The sequence below is a fragment of the Hemitrygon akajei genome, chromosome 9 (genome assembly GCF_048418815.1).
Source record: "Hemitrygon akajei chromosome 9, sHemAka1.3, whole genome shotgun sequence".
Lineage (NCBI taxonomy): Eukaryota > Metazoa > Chordata > Chondrichthyes > Myliobatiformes > Dasyatidae > Hemitrygon > Hemitrygon akajei.
Genome location: NC_133132.1, coordinates 31198848 through 31216477, shown reverse-complemented (window position 1 = coordinate 31216477; position 17630 = coordinate 31198848). Strand labels below are relative to the sequence as shown.

The 17630-nt window shown below is 43.1% G+C and overlaps 1 protein-coding gene across 5 annotated transcripts in view; it reads right to left on the bottom strand.

The window, feature by feature from the left end:
• LOC140732995 (sialate:O-sulfotransferase 2-like) overlaps positions 1-17630 on the bottom strand; it is a 450507-nt gene that overhangs the window by 85437 nt on the left and 347440 nt on the right. The window lies entirely within an intron of this gene.

The following is a 17630-nucleotide window of genomic DNA, read 5'->3' as shown; positions in this document are numbered from 1 at the left end:
TTAGCACATTGGTTGTTTGTCGGTCTTTCTTTGGTGTTGATTTTTATTGATTTTATTGTATTTCTTTGTTCCTGTGAATGCCCACAACAAATGGATCTCAGGGTAGTATGTGGTGCCATATATAGACATACTTTGATGATAAATTTACTTTGAACTTGATGGGTAAAGAAGCCAACTTTACGTGAGCATCACAGAAAATGTGAGCACTGAATAGAAATTGTAGAGGCAAATCTCAGTCCATCGCGAAAACCATCCCTGCCACTCCACTCTCAGCGCCCCAGTGAAACAGACATTATCAAAGACCCCAGCCACCCTGGGCAATCTTTTGTCTGCTCCTTCCATCGGCCAGAAAATACAAAAGCTGGAAAACACACATCACCAGGTTCAACGACAGCTTCTATTTTTAGGACTTGGACAGACCTCTAGTACGATAAATATGAATGCGACCTCATAATCTACCTCTTCACGGCCCTTGCACCTTATTATCTGTCTGCATTTCACTCTCTATGTAACTGTGATTATATATTCTACACTCTTTTATTGCCTTTCACTTCTACTTTATTTTGTGATGTATTTATGTTGTGAAATGATCTGTTTGGAAGGCTTGCAAAACTAAGTTTTTCACTGTATCTCAGTACATGTGACAATAATAAATCAATTGCTAATTACCAATCCCCAGTTTACAGTAAGAATTCACTGTAAGAAACAATGAACTCTTGACCTCGCAATCTACCTCACACTGATCTTGCACCTTATTGTTTCACTACACTGCACTTTCCCTGCAACTGTCATACTTTATTCTGCATTCTGTTATCATTTTACCTTGTTCTACCTCAACACACTGGGTAATGATCTTACCAACATGCAAGACAAGTTTTTCACTGTACGTGACAATAATAAACCAATTCCAGGTGCAATCGAGTGAACCTGAGAGCTGAATCTGCAGACATTGGGTATTACGGGGTGTCCCATATTATGGGACGCTGGATGTTATGGGACACTGATGTTACGGGGAGTTGGATGTTATGGCATTCTGATGTTACGGGGAGTTGGATGTTATGGCATTCTGATGTTACGGGACACGGGATGTTATGGGATGTCTGATGTTATGGGATGCTGAATATTGCGGGATGCTGGATGTTACGGGACATCGGATGTTACAGGACGCCGGATATTACAGGATACTGGATGTTACAGACGTTGGATGTTTTGAGACGTCGGATGTTACGGGACATTGGATGTTAAGGGACTTGGATGTTAAGAGGCATATTGGTCTATGGGAGTTCAATGGAGAAACTGTATGGGGGAGACAGAGATACTCACACTGAACTCAATGAGCCAGTGGGTCTTGGTCTATGGGAGTTCAATGGAGAATCTGTATGGGAGACAGAGATACTCACACCGAACTGAACGAGCCAGTGGGTCTTGGTCTATGGGAATTCAATGGAGAAACTGTATGGGAGACAGAGATACTCACACTGAACTCAATGAGCAATGGGTCTTGGTCTATGGGAGTTCAATGGAGAAACTGTATGGGAGACAGAGATACTCACACCGAACTCAATGAGCCAGTGGGTCTTGGTCTATGGGAGTTCAATGGAGAAACTGTATGGGAGACAGAGATACTCACACTGAACTCAATGAGCCAGTGGGTTTTGGTCTATGGGAGTTCAATGGAGAAAGTGTATGGGAGACAGAGATACTCACACCGAACTCAATGAGCCAGTGGGTCTTGGTCTATGGGAGTTCAATGGAGAAACTGTATGGGAGACAGAGATACTCACACTGAACTCAATGAGCCAGTGGGTCTTGGTCTATGGGAGTTCAATGGAGAATCTGTATGGGGGAGACAGAGATACTCACACCGAACTCAATGAGCCAGTGGGTCTTGGTCTATGGGAGTTCAATGGAGAAAGTGTATGGGAGACAGAGATACTCACACCGAACTCAATGAGCCAGTGGGTCTTGGTCTATGGGAGTTCAATGGAGAAACTGTATGGGAGACAGAGATACTCACACTGAACTCAATGAGCCAGTGGGTCTTGGTCTATGGGAGTTCAATGGAGAAACTGTATGGGAGACAGAGATACTCACACTGAACTCAATGAGCCAGTGGGTCTTGGTCTATGGGAGCTCAATGGAGAAACTGTATGGGAGACAGAGATACTCACACTGAACTCAATGAGCCAGTGGGTCTTGGTCTATGGGAGTTCAATGGAGAAACTGTATGGGAGACAGAGATACTCACACCGAACTCAATGAGCCAGTGGGTCTTGGTCTATGGGAGTTCAATGGAGAAACTGTATGGGAGAGACAGAGATACTCACACCGAACTGAACGAGCCAGTGGGTCTTGGTCTATGGGAGTTCAATGGAGAAAGTGTATGGGAGACAGAGATACTCACACTGAACTCAATGAGCCAGTGGGTCTTGGTCTATGGGAGTTCAATGGAGAATCTGTATGGGGGAGACAGAGATACTCACACCGAACTCAATGAGCCAGTGGGTCTTGGTCTATGGGAGTTCAATGGAGAAAGTGTATGGGAGACAGAGATACTCACACCGAACTCAATGAGCCAGTGGGTCTTGGTCTATGGGAGTTCAATGGAGAAACTGTATGGGAGACAGAGATACTCACACTGAACTCAATGAGCCAGTGGGTCTTGGTCTATGGGAGTTCAATGGAGAAACTGTATGGGAGACAGAGATACTCACACTGAACTCAATGAGCCAGTGGGTCTTGGTCTATGGGAGCTCAATGGAGAAACTGTATGGGAGACAGAGATACTCACACTGAACTCAATGAGCCAGTGGGTCTTGGTCTATGGGAGTTCAATGGAGAAACTGTATGGGAGAGACAGAGATACTCACACCGAACTCAATGAGCCAGTGGGTCTTGGTCTATGGGAGTTCAATGGAGAAACTGTATGGGAGACAAAGATACTCACACTGAACTCAATGAGCCAGTGGGTCTTGGTCTATGGGAGTTCAATGGAGAAACTGTATGGGAGACAGAGATACTCACACTGAACTCAATGAGCCAGTGGGTCTTGGTCTATGGGAGTTCAATGGAGAAACTGTATGGGAGAGACAGAGATACTCACACTGAACTCAATGAGCCAGTGGGTCTTGGTCTATGGGAGTTCAATGGAGAAACTGTATGGGAGACAGAGATACTCACACTGAACTCAATGAGCCAGTGGGTCTTGGTCTATGGGAGTTCAATGGAGAAACTGTATGGGAGACAGAGATACTCACAACGAACTCAACGAGCCATTCGGTTTACTAGAAAGATTGATCAGATTAACTGCCTGGGAAAGGAAAAGTAAATGTCATGAAGTTTTTGTTTTAATAGCCTGATAGCACTTTCCAGAAGGGATCTTTTGGCAGGACAGCACGGGCTTGAGGGATCGATTGGCCTACCCCTGTTCTGATCGTTCATGCCTCAAGGACTGAAGGACACAGGCTCAAAGTGAAGGTCAAAAGATACAAGCAGAGGGGAAGGAGAGGCGTGAAGCAAGATTTCCTTACATGGTGTGACCAGCTGGAGTGCATCGATGTAGGGATTGTAGCACCAGAGTTTATCAGGGCCTTTGGAAAAGGAATTGGAGAGGGAATATAATTTACTGAGCTAAAGGGAAAGAGTGGGAAAGGGAAAGAATAAGTCAGTCTGGATTATCCCAAAGATGGCCAGCATTGTCTCAGTACATTGAGTGACCTCCTTCTTTGACATCTGATGGCCAGCATGGACTCAACAGACAGAGTGGCCTCCCAATATGATTCTCTGAAGGCATCTCCTTACTCCCTACAAGAATATTCAATGCTGGTTTTGCAGGCAACATGTGCTGATCCTCTTGCCTCTATAGGGCATCATCTAACATGGCAGATAAAAAAATAAACGTGTTAAGGTTTAGTGCAACTTTATCTCCTTTAAAACTTCATCAGCACAAGAGATTCTGCAGATGCTGGAAATCCAGAGTAACACACAAAATGCTGGAGGAACTCAGCAGGTCAGGTAGCATCTATGGAAAGCAATAAACAGTTAACATTTCGGACTGCATCCTGACAGCGGTGTCCTGATTAAGTGTCTCAACCTGAACTGTTGACTTTTTATTGCCCGGCGTGCTGAGTTTCACCAGCATTTTGGATGTGTTACTCATTAATACTTCAGTTGGTTAAAATATACCGCTGTTTAATTAACCCTGATAACTTTGTGTTTACACTCAACTCACTGTTCCAGTGCATCACCCATTATATTGAACTATAAAGCTCACACCTACACTTGGAAGGGCTGGGCCTGTTTTCCTCAGAGCAAAGGAGGCCGAGGGGTGACTTGACAGAAGAATATAAGGTTATGAGAGGCAGATAGTCAAAATCTTCCTTCCAAAAACAAGAGGGCATAGGGTTAAAGTGAGGGTATGGAGTTTTAAACAGGATTTGAGGGGAATGTTTTTACACAGAGAATGGTTAATATCTGGAACGTGATGATCAGGGTACAATTACTGTGTTGATAACATATCTAAGACAGGTACCTGAATAGACAAGGCATTTCTTCGCTGAGTAATTCTGACTGATACTGAGCTGAGACAGCAGCAAAATAAAAATGGGTGCAGAAAGTTTGTGTAAAATTACAGACACAAAGGATTCTGCAGATGCTGGAAACCCAGAGAACCCACACAAAACGCTGGAGAAACTCAGCAGGTCAGGCAGCATCTATGGAGGGGAATAAACATCTTGGGTGGAGACCCTTCAATCAGGTAAAATTATAGAGGCTTTTTAAAAATTGCTGGTTATGGCCCCAGAAGTGAAGTTGCTGTTGCTGCTGCTGCTGCTGGGAAACTGAAGAAACGACAGGCAGAACGCCAAGTGGCGTCCTGACGAAGGGTCGCGGCCCGAAACGTCGACAGCGCTTCTCCCTATAGATGCTGCCTGGCCTGCTGCGTTCCACCAGCAGTTTGTGTGTGTTGCTTGAATTTCCAGCATCTGCAGATTTCCTCGTGTTTGCCAAGCGGAGTGACAGTTTTCCACTTGGTGTTAAAACACAGAACTGCTTTCAATGATTTGTATTCAACAAATCAGGGTCCTCTTTCAACTCCAATTTTACCAGCTTCCCCCACTCTGTTCTGAAGTGTTAAATGTTTCTTTTCACTTGTCGTTTCACAAACCGTTAATGAAATCACTGGTTGTTAAACATATAACATTCACAAAATGTGATCTCGTCATCAGGAATGAATACTGAAACACTTACACTGTGAAATCACTGGTTATACACTGTTCACAGAATGCGATCTCATCATCAGAAATGAATACTGAAACACTATCACACTGTGAAATCACTGGTTATACACTGTTCACAGAATGCGATCTCGTCATCAGAAATGAATACTGAAACACTATCACACTGTGAAATCACTGGTTATACACTGTTCACAGAATGTGATCTCGTCATCAGGAATAAATACTGAAACACTATTACACTGTGAAATCACTGGTTATACACTGTTCACAGAATGTGATCTCGTCATCAGGAATGAATACTGAAACACTATTACACTGTGAATTCACTGGTTATACACTGTTCACAGAATGCGATCTCGTCATCAGGAATGAATACTGAAACACTATTACACTGTGAAATCACTGGTTATACACTGTTCACAGAATGCGATCTCGTCATCAGGAATGAATACTGAAACACTATTACACTGTGAAATCACTGGCTATACACTGTTCACAGAATGCGATCTCGTCGTCAGGAATGAATACTGAAACACTATTACACTGTGAATTCACTGGTTATACACTGTTCACAGAATGCAATCTCGTCGTCAGGAATGAATACTGAAACACTATTACACTGTGAAATCACTGTTTGTACACTGTTGACAGAATATGATCTCGTCATCAGGAATGAATAATGAAACTCCACAGTGTACACCTGTAGTAACACTGCTTCAGCACTTTCAAAGCAGATCCTGAGCCACTCAAGCCAGATTAATGAAGATGTTCCATCCCTGCACACTGCTGTGGGGCTGATGTGCAGGTAGTACATCGCCCCCCATTACTTCCTGCACTCAATTTCTGATCAATTGTGTCTGGACCCCACTTCAAATCCAAACTCCCCCGAACGCCATCTCTCCTCGCAACCCAACACAATTCTAAACACAAACAAAATACTGTGGGAGCTCAGCTGGACTCAGGAAGCACCAGTCCCACTGAATGGTCTCGGCCTGAAAGATCAACTATTCCTTTTCCTCCGTAAAGGCTGCCTGACCTGCTGAGTTTCTCCTGCATTCTGAGTGTGTAATTCAAGACTTACATCATCTACAGAATCTCCTGTGTCTATAGTTTTAAATGACAGTGGTATACGCTCTGCGGCCATTTCATTAAATACCTCCTCAAAGCGTCCACAGAGTGTACAGCACATTCATGGTCGTCCGCTCTGTAGCCCATCTACTGTTGTGCACAGAGCTGTTCTTCTGCACACCACTGTTGAAATGTGTGAATATGTGATTACTGTCCTCTTCCTTTCAGTCTGAATCAACCCAGCCATTCTCCTCTGACCTCTCTCATTAACAAGGCATTTTTGCCTCAGAACTGCCCCTCAATGTTTGTTGTTTTTTGTATCATTCTCTGTAAATTCTAGAGATTGTGGTGTGTGAAAGTACTAGCAGATCATCAGTTTCTGAGATACTCAAACTACTCCATCTGGTGCCAAAAATCATTCCACGGTCAAAGTCACTTACCCATATAACCATATAACAATTACAGCATGAAAACAGGCCATCTCAGCCCTTCTGGTCCGTGCCGACTCTCACCTAGTCCCACTGACCTGCACTCAGCCCATAACCCTCCATTCCTTTCCTCTCCATATACCTATCCAATTTTCCTTTAAATGACAATACTGAACCTGCCTCTACCACTTCTACTGGAAGCTCATTCCACACAGCTACCACTCTCTGAGTAAAGAAATTCCCCCTCGTGTTACCCTTAAACTTTTGCCCCCTAACGCTCAACTCATGTCCTCTTGTTTGAATCTCCCCTACACTCAATGGAAAAAGCCTATCCACATCAACTCTATCTATCCCCCTCATAATTTTAAATACCTCTATCAAGTCCCCCCTCAACCTTCTACACTCCAAAGAATAAAGACCAAACTTGTTCAATCTTTCCCTGTAACTTAGGTGCTGAAACCCAGGTAACATTCTAGTAAATCTTCTCTGTACTCTCTCTATTTTGTTGACATCTTTCCTATAATTCGGTGACCAGAACTGTACACAATACTCCAAATTCGGCCTCACCAATGCCTTGTACAATTTTAACATTACATCCCAACTCCTATACTCAATGCTCTGATTTAGAAAGGCCAACAAACCAAAAACTTAGATCACATTTCTTCCCCATTCTGATGTTGGGTCTGAACAACAACCGTACCTCTTAACCATGTTTGAATGCTTTTATGCAGTGAGTTGCTGCCTCATGATTGCCTAATTAGATATTTGCATTAACGAGCAGGTGAACAGGTGTATCTAATAAAGTGGCACTGAGTGTGGAGTCACAGAATCATGCTCCATAGAAACAGGCCCTTTGGCCAACTGTAACAGCATCAAATTTACCAATAGTGAAAAATCAGTCTGTTTTACATCTTCCTCAAGGTTTTATCTCACCAATAGAAAATACTTGTATAGACACTGAGGCTCTCATCTCTGGGACTTACTCATATAGAGAATGGGGGTGGACAGAAGAGGAGAAACAACATCTGATAAGACGAGAGATAGCAATGTGGGGGAGTGACGGACTATGGTGTGCATCACCGTCAAAAAGAATCTTGATTTTCTACAAAGTGCAGTACAAAGCATGTTAGCATGCTGCATTACTGCACGGTGACATCTGTAGCGCAGCAAACAGGAGGGCTCAGTTGTTGAAACTGCCCGGTGCATCACTGGCACCAACATACCCACCATCAGGGACGAATATACAGAAAGGGGCCAGGAAAATGCCCGCAGTATCATGAGGATCCCGCACCCTGCCCATAGGCTGTTTGTCCCACTCCCATCGGGGAGGAGGCCACGCAGCATCCATGTCGGGAACACCAGACTGAAGAGCAGTTACTTTCCCCAGCAGTAAGGCTGATCAGTACCTCCACCCTCCACACCCCGAATACCACTTCATCATTTCTTGTCATCACCATATGGATAGGCACTCCTGTGCCTAGTGTCACTTTATGAACGTACAATCTATGTGAATAAGATATGTATCTTATGTCGTTATATTTATTGTGTTCCTAATGTCATTGTTTTTTCTTGTTCTGCATCGGATCCAGAGAAAACATTGCTTCACTCTCTTTACACTTGTGTAGTGGAAACAACATTAAACAATCTCTGGAATTCCTGAATATTGAATCTTTCTCCAGATTTTAGTCACCAAGGGAACTGAAAATATTACAGAGACATAGAGGGTCTCGTCTCTGATACAGAACGGGGGAGGAACAGAGTAACATAGGAGGATTAACAGCATCTGATCACGCACAGCGTAGGAACGTGGGGGAGTGGCAGCTATCTGTTGATGCATGTCCCCATCACATCAAAAACATCCCCCTTCAACGTCTTTGGTAGCTGTTGCTCATGTGACAGGACTGGTTCCTCTGTTGCTGTGAGCCATTCTAATATTGTGTACATTGATTGAAGGAGCTGATCATGTCATTCTAGTGACTGAGTGAGTAAATGCTAATGTACGCCTCAGAGGAGAAGCAAATTACGGAAAATGATGCATTAAATACCAATCATTACCATCTACTTGTACTAAAGTATTCAGAATTAAATTACATTTCACTTAGTGTCATGCAAACAAATTAACACGTGTGCAACTCCACAGAGAGGCTAGTATCGCTTGATTGAATTCTTGGAAAATCACAAGGTGGTTAAAATACTTTTGATGCATTTGTTTTTATTTCATTCTGTGGTTTCTGCTCAGGTGTCAGTCCTGTCCAGGTGGGCCAGACCCTCGCTCTGCCGTGCAGATGTGAATCTTACTCCGGGAACTTGAGAGCACACGCCTGGGCTGACTGCGAGGTGCAGTTACCAAGCGAGCAGCCAACGTTCTGGACCACTGGCTCCGAGACGCGAGTTTGAATCCCAGCACAGCAGCTGGGGACTCGTTAAATAAATCTGGAATTGAAGTGAGTCTCAGTAACGGTGACAGTGAAACTACTGGACTGTTGTAAAAACCCATCTGGTTCTCTAATGGCTTCTGCTTTGCACTCAGGTACTCTCAGCACGCTTAGAAAGTAGCTGAATGAGCAGTTGAATCACTCAAGCATTTCAGGTTATGGACAAAATGCTGGTCCCTGGGATTAGTATTGTGAGCCTGGTGGGCCAATGGGCTTATTTCCGTGTTCTCTGACTCACTATGGCTCTAATTGGATGTCAGGGATGGATAACTTCCCAGCTCTTTATTGAGATATTGAATTTTCAGAGTGTGCCTGTAATACTGAGATCCTCCAGGATTTATTATGAATTTATTTAGAAATTCAGAATAGGCTCTGCCAGCCTGATGAGCCACATGGCCTCGTAACCCACCGTTTAACTCCAGCCTAATCACAGGACAATTTACAATGACCATTTAGCCAACTAACCAGTAGGTCTTTGAATTGTGGGATCCCGGAGGAAACCCACGCAATTCACAGGGAAAACATACAAGCTCCTTACAGACGGTGCTGGAATTGAACTCTGGAATGCCCCAAGCAGTAACAGCATTGCGCTAACCACTACGTTACCGTGGTGCCCCATTTCAGGGAAGTGAATTACCAGACTTCAGGGAAAAGGGAAACGAGTTAGTCTGGAGTCAACCGCACCACGTGGAAGATGTAAACAGTCTTCTGCTGAAATCTTCGAAGATGAGTAACAATGCACAGACCAATAAAGGGAATTCATTTATCAGCAGTTCTAATTAAAGCCAAGTTACCAGTGTGACCTATAAAACATCTCCAGAGAAAACGTGCTGGGGAATCCATTCTCGAGAAGCAGGATGTCTTTAGTGGGAAGCTGAGACAGGGCAAGAGATTGCTGAGAGATGGCAACTTATTTCCCTGGTGGAATAACACTTCACTAAACAAATATAATTGCTGTCAGGGAACCACACAAAACCCTTCCAATCTCCTCGCTATCCTACAACCTCCCTTTTGTAATTTGATCAAGGCGATGGAAACCAAAGATGATCTGTGCTTGTTTTGTATTCAGCTGACAGGAAGGATCCTCTGTGGGTTCTGGAGAGATTTTTCAAAGCCTCCACATTACCACAGCAATCTGCATTACATTGTCTCTTTGGCACACTGAACTATTACAAGGTGCTTCAGTGGAACATTATCAATCGCAACCACAACAGATCAAGCAAAATAAGGAGATAATGACTCGTTTGGAACAAACTCAGTCAGAGGTAAGTTTGTGTAAATATACTCAGCGACTTTACTAGATTCCTCCTGTAGGCAATAAAGCAGCCACTGAGTGTGTGTTCATGGTCTTCTGCTGCTGTAGCCCGTCCACTTTAAGGTTCAGGAGATGTGTTGTGGTCTGAGATGTTCTTCCGCACACCACTGTTGTAATGCATGGCTATTTGAGTTACTGTCAGCTTGGACCAGTCTGGCCATTCTCCTCCGATCTCTCCGATTAACAAGACATCTTCACCCACAGACCCGCTGCTCACTGGATGTTTGTTGTTTTTCTCTGTAAACTCTAGAGGCTGTTGTGTGTGAAAATCACAAGGGATCAGCAGTTTCTGAGATCCTCAAACCACCCAGTATGGCACCGACAATCATTCCACGGTCAAATTCACGGACATCACATTTCCTCTGATCATCAACTGAACGTCTTGACCACGTCTGCACACCTTTATGCATGGACCTACTGCCACACGATTGGTTGATTAGATATTTGCATGAACGGGTGTACCTAATAGAGTGGTCACTGTGAGTATTTCATTCAGAGAGAAGCTGAGGGGTTAAAAGACAGAACTTGGGGTGTCAAGATCCAGGCAGCTGAAGGCATGGCTGTCAATATTGGATTAAAAATTGGAAACCTGTAGCATCAGGAATTAAAGGAATGTAAAGGGAGGGTCTAGTGCTGGTTGGGGAGTTTACAGAGAGAGGAGAGGGTCATATCACTGAAAATACACGTGAGAATTTTAATGCTGAGTTACTCAGGTGGCATATTGACCTAGTGGTTAGCACAATGTTCGTAGTGTCAGTGATCCAGGTTCAATCCCATCGCTGTCTGTAAGGAGTTTGCATGCTCTCCCCATGATTGTGTGGGCCTCCTCCAGGTGTTCTGCTCTCCTCCCACATTCGAGAGACGTTTGGATTAGGGTAGGGGTTAGGAAGTTGTAGACATACTACCGGTATGTTGGTGCTAGAAGCATGGAGACACTTGTGGGCTGCCCCCAGCACAATTCTCGGACTGTGTTGGTCATTGACGCAATCGATGTATTTCAATGTATGCTTCAATGTAAACATGGTAATTGCAGCTAATCGTTGGATCTTTGAATGGGAGCTGCAGCGGGGTTTGTTACGAGTTCTCTACATGAGAAGTAGACAATGTCCATGTTGAAGAACAATTATAAAACAATATCGGAAAATGAATTTGAAGAATTGAGACAACTGAAGTGAAATAAAGAGCAGAGATTTCTTTATCAAACCAACTCCTCTTTCCCCAGATTCCAATGTGTCATAGAAGCTCTTTGAAGCATCTATCTGAAAGCAAACTATCCCTGAATCCATCTGTTTAACCCTGTAGCCTCTCATTCTTGAACAAACAGCTGGGAAATGGGTGAATTCATTAAGTGCAAGATGCAGTAGCCAGCGTCCAACGTGATTAAAGAAACTCAGGTTGTAAGCTGATTTTGCACAGACATTGTTTTGCTCTGCATCTATTCAAGAGAAGCTCACAGTTAACTCAAGAGCTTCATTCTCTTTAAAATGGTCCAGGCACTCCGACATATCTGCACAGAAGGGATGAAAGAATAAATTATGGGCAGAGACAAGACCCTGATGCCTTCAGTGGGTGCTACACTAGTGGCTTTGCACTCTCTCCACAATCTTTACAACAGGTTTTTTTTTCCAGCAATCAGAATATTAAATCTTGTAAATACTCAGCATTTATAGGGACATATAAACGGCGGTAATATTTCAGGTCAATGATCCTGTACTGGAACGGGGGGAAAAGTTAGAAATATGAAGTTGCAGAGAAAGGAAGCTGGGGCAGAAGAAGGAACTTGATGTGCCGCATTCTATTGGCACCAGGTTTGATGTGAGTGAGGTTATCCACACCAGTTCGGGAATCAGACGGTTACAGGGTCATAACTGCTCCTGAACCTGGTGGTGTGAGACCAAAGGCCCTTCTGAGTCCTAAATGCCAGCCCCTGACTCTGAGAAAGTACAGCCACATATCATTTTAATTACTCTCACAAGGAGGCTCTAAGGATGTTTCAGATTCATTTACAAGTACTAGGCCTAATAATGGAAAGAAAATGGACAATATATCAAATTTTATAATATTTCTTTCATTACAGGCTGCACAGAAATGGAAAATAGGCAAGATATCATTAGTTTTTAATGACCTTTTACATACTTAAGTGCAATGATTGTGGAATTTGTAATGAGGGATTGTGTATCTGAATACTTTCTATCTGGAGGTAAAGAGAACAGGAACAATGTCAGCTCAGTAAAGACCCCCGATCCATTTGGGCTGATCTCTGTAAGTCCGTCAGTTGCGCCTCAGTGGGTAATAATCTTACTTTAGATACTGAAGGCTGTGGGGTCAAATATTGAGATGGCCTGGTAGCATAACGCTTTACAGTGCCAGTGACCTGGGTTCAATTCCCACCATTGTCTGCAAGGAATTTTATGCAACTGATGCCAAAGAGTCTGGGTTAGAAGGCTGATTGGTCACTCCGGTATATTTCGACTGCATGGGCTTGTTGGGCTGGAAGAGCCTGTTACTGGCTGTATATCAAAATAAATAAAAAATTACTCCAGAGCTTGAGTATGAACATCAGTGTTGATGTATTGAGGGAGTCTGGCATTGTACCTCAGTAGAATATTCAACTGAGACCTGCTCTCTGAGGTGTGTGTGACAGGAGAGGTACCAGAGTGATGGAGCATAGCCAATGTTGTTCCACAGTTTCAGAAAGGCTCTAAAAATAAACCAGGAAATCATAGGTGGGCGAGTCTGACATCAGTTGTGGGAAAGTTTTTGGAAGGTATTCTCAGGGAACAGATATATTTAGTGACTATAAAAAGTATTCACTCCCCATAGAAGTTTTCATGTTTTATTGTTTTACAATATTTAACCACAGTGAATTTAATTTGGCTTTTTTGACACAAATCAACAGAAAAAGACATTTGTGTCAAATTGAAAACTGATCTCTATAAAGTGATTTAAATTAATTACAAATATAAAGCCCAGTGCATCTGTAGTTGTGAACTACCCATGATTCAAAACATTTACAAGGACAGGTGTGTAAAAAGGGCCACTTTGCATCATTGGGGACCAAGGTCATCCCAACTACAATGTATTCCAACTGCTACCATCCGGGAAACAGTACCACAGCATAAAAGCCAGGGCCAACAGTCTCCAGGACAGCTTCTTCCACTAGACCATCAGACTGATAAATGCACACTGACTTGAACGTACTCTATATTATATTGACCATTCATTTTATTACTAAATTACTATGATTGCACATTGCACCTTTAGATGGAGATGTAACAAAGATTTTTACTCCTCATGTTATGCAAAGGATGTAAGAAATTAAGTCAATTCAAAAAAGTCAATTCACAAAATAATTTATTACAGAAGTATTCACCTCCTTCAACCAGTATTTAGTAGATGCACCTTTGGCAGCAATTACAATCTTGAGTCTACGTGGGTAGGTCTCTACCCATTCTGCACATCAGAACACTGCATTTTTTCCCCCATTAGTCTTTACAAAACTGCTTAAGCTCTGTCAGATTGCATGGGAATCGTGAGTGACAGCCCTTTTCAAGTCCAGTCACAAATTCTCAATTGGATTGAGCTCTGGACTTTGACGGCCACTCCAGGACATTCCCTTTGATGTTTTTAAGCCATTTCTGTGTAACTTTGGCTTGATGATAGAAAACAAATCTTCTAAGTTGCAGTTCTCTTGCAGACTGCCTGTAGTTTGCTGTTTCCATTTTGCCCTCTACCTTCACAAGCTTTCCAGGGCCTGCTGCAGGGAAGCATCCCCACAGCATGATGCAGCCACCAGCATGCTTTACGGTGGGGATGGTGTGTTTTTGATGATGTGCAGTGTTTAGTCTGATGGCCAAAAAAGCTCAGTTTTGGTTTCATCAGACCTTCTTCCAGCTGAGTTCAGAGTCTCCCACATGCCTTCTGGCAAACTCTAGCCAAGATTTCATTTGAGTTTTTTCCCCCAACAGTGCCTTTCTCTTTGCAACTCTCTCAGAAAGTGCGACTGGTGAAGCACCCGGGCAACAGTTGTTGTATACACGATCTCTCCATCTCAGCCTCTGAAGCTTGTAACTCTAGACATTAGACACTAGAATGCTACAGTGCAGCACAGGCCCTTCAGCCCTCCATGTTGTGCCGACCCATATATTCCTTAAAAAATAACTAAACCCACACTACTCCATAACCCTCTATTTTTCTTTCATCCATGTGCCTGTCCAAAAGGCTCTTAAATGCCCCTAATGTTTTAGCCTCCACCACCATCCCTGGCAAGTCATTCCAGGCACCCACAACGCTCTGTGTAAAAAAACTTACCCCTGATGTCTCCCCTGAACTCCCCTCCCTTAACTTTGTACATATGCCCTCTGGTGTTTGTTATTCATGCCTTGGGAAACAGGTACTGGTTAACCACCCTATCTATGCCTCTCATAATCTTGTAGACCTCTATCAAGTCCCCGCTCAGCCTTCTATGCTCCAAAGAGAAAAGCCCCAGCTCTGCTAACCTTGCCTCATAAAACTTATTTTCCAATCCAGGCAACATCCTGGTAAATCTCCTATGCACCCTCTCCATAGCTTCCACATCCTTCCTATAATGGGGTGACCAGAACTGAACACAATACTCTAAGTGTGGTCTCACACTTTGTAAAGTTGCAACATGACCTCTCTACTCTTGAACTCAATCCCCCTATTAATGAAGCCTAACATCCCATAGGCCTTCTTAACTATCCTATCAACCTGTGCAGTAACCTTGAGGGATGTATGAATTTGAACCCCAAGGTCCCTCTGTTCATCCACACTCTTAAGTAACAGACAATTAACCCTGTACTCAGCCTTCTAGTTTGTCCTTCCAAAATGTATCCTCACACTTATCCAAATTGAACTTCATCTGCCACTTTTCTACCCAACTCTGCATCCTGACTATATCCTCTCGTAACCTTCGACAACCTCACGTCAAGTCACTTTTTAATTGTCATTTTGACCATAACGGCTGTTACAGTACACAGTAAAAATGAGAATATTTTTCAGGACCATGGTGCTACATGAAACAATACCAAAAACTACACTGAACTACATAAAAAAACAACAGAGAAAAAAACTACACTAGACTACAGACCTACCCAGGACTGCATAAAGTGCACAAAACATTGCAGGTATTACAATAAATAATAGATAGGACAATAGGCAGTAAGTTGGTATCAGTTCAGACTCTGGGTATTGAGTAGTCTAATGGTTTGGGGGATGAAACTATTACAGTCTAGTCGTGAGAGCCCAAATGCTTTGGTGCCTTTTCCCAGATAGCAGGAGGGAGAAGAGTTTGTATGAGGGAGGTGCGTGGGTTCTTCATAATGCTGTTTGCCTTGCGGATGCAAAACTCCATCCACAACTCCTCCAATCTTTGTGTCATCCGCAAACTTACTCACCCATCCTTCCGCCTCTTCATCTAGGTCATTTATATTTTAAAAAAATCACAAAGAGCAGGGGTCCCAGGACAGATCCTTGCTGCACTCCACTAGTCACTGACTTCCAGGCAGAATACTTTCCTTTCACTACTACCCCCTGCTTTCTTCCTGTAAGCCAATTGTTTATCCAAACAGCCAAGGTTCCACTGATCCCATGCCTCATGACTTTCTGGATGAGTCTTTCATGGGGGACCTCCTCCAGTGTTGGCATAGGTATCTTGGTGGCCTCCCTCACTCATCCCCTTCTTCATGGTTATTGAGTTTTTGAGGATGGCTTGCTCTAGGCAGATTTACAGCTGCACTATATTCTTTCCCTTTCTTGATGTTTTACTTACGGTAATTGTATTCCAAAAGATATTCAGTGACTTGGAAATTTTCTTGTATCCACCTCCTGACCGGTGCTTTTCAAATATCTTTTTACAGAATTGCTCAGAGTGTTTTGTTTGTGTCCATGGTGGAGTTTTTGCCAGGATACTGACTCACCAGCAGCTGGAGCTTCCAGACACAGGTGTATTTTTACTCCAATCAACCCTGACTGCACACAGGTGATCTCCATTAACTAATTATGTCACTTGTGAAACCAATTGGCTGCACCAGTGATGATCTGGTGTGTCATATTAAAGGCAGGGAATACTTATGCAATCAATTATTTTGTGTTTTATATTTGTAATTCATTTAGATCACATTGCAGAGATAAGTTTTCACTTTGACATGAAGAGTCTTTTTCTGTTGATCAGTGTCAAAATAGTCAAATTAAATCCACTGTGATCCAATAAAACCTGAAAGGTTCCAATGGGGGTGGGGGTAAATACTTCTCATAAACACTCCAAGTATTTGGATTGACATGTTCTGATTAAGGATAGTCAGCATGGCTTCGTGTATAGTAGGTCATGTCTAACAAATCTTATCGAGTTTTTTGAGTAAGTTACCAGGAAAGTGGAGGAAGGCAAGACAGTGGATGTTGTCTACATAGAAAGGTACTTGAGAAGGTCCTGCATGAGAGGTTGCTCAAGAAGTTCAGTCACTTGGCATTCAAGTCTGATTAATCAAAACTGGATTAGGCATTGTCTTTGTGGGAGAAGCCACAGAGTGGTAGTAGAGGTTTGCCTCTCTGACTGGAAGCCTGTGACTTATGGAGTGCTGCAGGGATCAGTATTGGGTCCATTGTTGTTTGCCATCTATATCAACAATCTGGATGATATTATGGTTAACTGGTTCAGCAAATTTGCAGATGACGCCAAGATTGGGGGGTGTAGTGGACCATGACGAAAGCTACAATGGCTTGCAGAGGGACTTGAATCTACTGGAAAAATGGGATGGAAAATGGCCGTTGTAATTTAATGCAGACAAGTGCAAGGTGTAGTACTTTGGTAGGACCAACCAGGGTAGGTCTTATACTGTGAATGGTAGAGCACTTAGGACTGTGGTAGAACAAAGGGATCTGGGAATACAGCTCCATAATTCATTGAAAATAGTATCACAGGTAGATAGGGTCATAAAGAAAGCTTTTGGCACACAGGCCTTCATAAATCAATGTATTGAGTACAGGAGAAGGTATGTTATGTTGAAGTTGAATAAGATGTTGGTGAGGCCTAATTTGGAGTATTGTATGTAGCTTTGATCATCTACCTACAGAAAAGATGTAAACAAGCTTGAAAGAGTACAGAGTAAATTAACAACCATGTTGCTGG